The sequence below is a fragment of the Canis lupus genome, chromosome 32 (genome assembly GCF_011100685.1).
Source record: "Canis lupus familiaris isolate Mischka breed German Shepherd chromosome 32, alternate assembly UU_Cfam_GSD_1.0, whole genome shotgun sequence".
Classification (NCBI taxonomy): Eukaryota; Metazoa; Chordata; class Mammalia; order Carnivora; family Canidae; genus Canis; species Canis lupus.
Genome location: NC_049253.1, coordinates 39747610 through 39751719, shown reverse-complemented (window position 1 = coordinate 39751719; position 4110 = coordinate 39747610). Strand labels below are relative to the sequence as shown.

The 4110-nt window shown below is 39.8% G+C and overlaps 1 non-coding gene across 1 annotated transcript; it reads right to left on the bottom strand.

Moving 5' to 3' along the window:
- Window positions 1-843: 843 nt before the first annotated feature.
- On the bottom strand, window positions 844-1005 carry LOC119867233. Its single transcript, XR_005382973.1, has one exon. It is a non-coding gene; the product is annotated as a U1 spliceosomal RNA (small nuclear RNA).
- Between the last annotated feature and the right edge of the window lie 3105 nt (window positions 1006-4110).

The window sequence follows — 4110 nt, the reverse complement described above, 5'->3', positions numbered from 1 at the left end:
ACTTTTAAGAGTGCTTCTGAAGATGGTCATTTAGAAGCAGAATCGTTAGGTCAAAGAGAAATGAGCATTTTTCCACCAATCTGCTAATGTGTCTGAGGGTGCCTGCTTCCCCACATGCTCACACCACCACCATGTTATCACTTACGTAAAAATCTTTGTGTCATTTTTTAATCTTTCTACGTTTAAAAAAAAAAAGGAATTTTTGTTGCCGTGACGAGGTTGAGTTCAGTATGATCCTTTTTTTTCCTGATCCTTAATCTTCTTAGAGATAGTTCATGCTGAATTTGTCAGCTGGTGGTGGATTCCAATTCAGAAACAAGGATATTTTTGGCCTTTATTAATATTCACTAACTCAAATGATATTTATGGAGTGCCTAGTATGTGCCTGGCCAGTTTAGAGACACAGTGGTGAATAGGATATGAAACCTGCCCTGTGTTATTAAGGAGCCAGTGGAGCTAGTGTATAAGTCAATCACTGTCTTGAGTGTGTGAATCAGACTCTACTGGAAGGAACCCAAGGCAAGCTCGTGCTGTAGAGAAGCAATTGAGGGGGGATTGGTCACTGGAAACCTTCGTAGAGGAGAAGGTATTTGAGCCAGGTCTTGAAGAATAAGGGTAGGCCAATGGGGCACAGGCCATGTGGGATCCAAGAAACACTCTGTGAAAGATAGAGTATAATTGGGGGACTTTGGGAAGATCCAAGTGGCTAGAAAGGGTTTGAAAAGCAGCTCAGATTTGAGACTGCAGAGGTGGGCACAGGCAAGATCATAGAGTTTAGATTTTATCTGTAAGGCCAATGTTTCTCAAACATTGGACACTTTTATTTTATCTATTTTTTTTTTTTAGGGGAGAGTATGAATGCAGTCCCTCATTACCACAAATTATGTAGTCGAGTTTCCCATACTAGGGGAAATTTCAGAGATCGCACATCAGAGTGCCATGGATAAACCTTGTCCTGGGAAAACCACCATCATCATCACGGTATCTCCCCTACCAAGTAAGTATGGATACTTTTATTTTAAAAGAAAAGATTACCTCAATACTGTAATTGAAAAACCAATATCATTTCCCACAAACATGAGATACCAGAAAAATAAATTTAGTGAAAAAGAAAGAAAAAAACCTCAAGTGAGTACATTTGAACTGTTTAAGGTAAAATGAAATATATTAGTGAATCTAATCTGTTTGCAAAAAGAAATGCATGCCTAACATTATCTTCTTTGGGGAGAAAAAATTAAACGGTGTATAATCACTCAGTAATAAAGAGGTTCAGCTCCATATCATTTAAGACTAAGATGAGAGTTATGTCAAGATAATTCTGCTTCTGTTTTTGTGTTAATTTGCCCCCAGAATCTCAACACACCTGTGTAGATATTTAGAGCTACTCCCTGCCACCTAAAGAGCTGGATTATGGGGAGTCTGGCAGATGATCTCCCAGATTCCACAGCCAAGAACTGAAGTCCAAATCTTCTTACCTCAGGTCCTCATACCAAGTGGATATTTGGCACATGAAAAACTCTTAATGATACCTCTCTCCCAAAATGGAACTAGGCAGCCTCTAAGAGTGGTGACTTCCTGGGGCATTCCAGCAGACACCTGCCAGGAAGTGGTTTTCAGTTTGTCCTTAGTATCTAAAGTCCCTTATAATCCACAAGAGTAACCCAAAGATTGAGAACTTTCTTCCTTTGTTTTAAAACTAAAACACAGAGGGACGCCTGGGTGGCTCAGTGGTTGGGCATCTGCCTTCGGCTCGGGGTGTGATCCTGGGGTTCTGGGGTCAGGTCCCACATTGGGCTCCCTGCAGGGAGCCTGCTTCTCCCTCTGCCTGTGTCTCTGCCTCTCTCTCTCCCTGTGTCTCTCATGAATAAATAAATAAAATCTTTTAAAAATTAAAATACAGATAAAAGAAGGTTTGAGTTCTACAGAAAGAAATGCTCACATTTAAAGCAGTGATTGTTAAAGATCTACAGAACAGTAACTTTATCTGCATGTGTGTTCTATGTCCAGCAGCAAGAGTAATTGTTTAATAAACCACACAAAGCCCCCCAAACACGAATTGAAGACATGTCAAAGATCTCAAAACAGGGGCGCCTGGGTGATTCAGTCGGCTAAGCATCTGCCCTCAGCTCAGGTGGGGATCTCAGGGTCCTGGGATGGAGCCCCTCATCAAGCTCTCTGCTCTGCAGAGAGACTGCTTCTCTCCCTCTCCCTCTGGCCCCCATCCCTGCTGGAGTGCTCTCTCTCTCTCTCTCTCACACACACACAAATAATAAAATATTAAAAAAAAAACACATGAATTCGCTAGTATATTTGATCTTTTAGTTACTAATTCAGGCAAGATAAACACATGGGTCATAATATCTTAGCTCTTCTTTGGATTGTACTCACCAATGGAAAGACAGACTTTTCTAGAATAGCAGAATAAGAAAAAAATGACTACAAATTTAGTGGCTTAGAACAACACAATTTATTATCAGTATTTTGTGGGCCAGGGATCTGAACATCCCTGCATCCTCAACTCAAGGTCTCATATGCCTGCCATCAAGGTGTTGGCCATGCTGCATTTCCAACTGGAGGCTCAATTATATCTGGAGGAATCTGCTTCCAAGCTAAATCAGTTTGCCTGCAAAATTTGTTTCCTTATAGCTGGATGATTTGAGACGCTGGCTTTTTGTAGCCACCACTTGGAACCATCTATAGATCCTACAAGCCACCCAAAGTACTTTGGCATGTGGGTTCCTTCAACATAGCCTGTTGCTTCATCAAGCCAGCTAGGAGAATCTTTTGCTCCAGTCTACTAGCAAAAAATTTTACATAATGTAGTGTAATCACAGGATTAACACCCATAACCTTTGCCATATTCTGTTGGTTAGGAGCAAGTCACAGGTCCTGCCAGCATTTACAGAGAGGTATCACACAAAGTCATGAATACTAGCAGGCCGGAAATCATTGAGGGCAGGGGTCACTTTAGAGACTGTTTGCCACATAAGAGAAAGGTCAGGAGAACCAGGGCTTCCTCATTGTCAAACCAAACAGATGATCTAGTCCTGGAAAAACTGGAAAGAACGCTGAATGGAGCAGGAACATGGGGTCTAGCCCTGGCTGTGTCATTAACTAGATCATTTATCCAGCTAGTTCCAGGACCTCAACTTCCTTACTTTAAAAATAAAATGAAGTAGGGAGACACTAATTCAAAAATGTAGATTAAAATAGCATGGACATACCATTGTTTGCCTTTAGCAAAAATTACAAATGATCACACTCAGAGCTTGTGAGTTTATGAGTATGCTCAGTCCTAAAAAGCAAGTTGCCATTAAAATATTCACACTTGTGTCAACTTGACCATGGGATTCCCAGATTTTTGGTTAAATGTTATTTCTGAGTATACCTGATGAGGTTGACATTTGAATTCATAGACTGAGTAAAGCAGATTGCCCTCCCTAATGTGGTGGCCACATCCTATTCACTGTAGACCTCGACAGAATAAAAAAGAAAAGAATTCTCTCTCTTTGCATGACTTTCTTTGAGCTGAGACATCTGTCTTCTCCAGCCTTTGGATTCAGGCTCAGACTAGTACTTAAACCACTGGCCCTCCTGGTACTTAGGCCTTCAGACTTGGACTGGGACCACACCACCATCAGCTCTCCTGGGTCTCCAGATTGGTGACTGCAGGGCTTCGGATTTCTCAGCCTCCATAATCATGTGAACCAATTCCTTATAGTAAATCTTCTTATAGACTCATATGATATTCTTTGACAAAGTAATCCATTCCTGGGATTTAATTTTAAGAAAATGTATAATTCAAAAGACTTTGTAAAACAAACTATATGCACGAAGTTATTAACTGTAGTGTTATTTATAATAATGAAAAACTAAAAACAATGCACATGTTTAACAACTGGAGAATGGCTGAATAAATTATAGTGCATCCATCTGAAAGAAAATTATGCAGCCATTAAATTAATAATCATGAGGACTATGTAGCAACACAGAAAAGTATTTATAAATTGATGTGAATTTATTTTTTAAAAAAGCAGAACATATAATTATATAAAAACTATAACAAGAAAAAGTAAATAGTGAAAAGAATCCATGTTTGTCATGGAATTG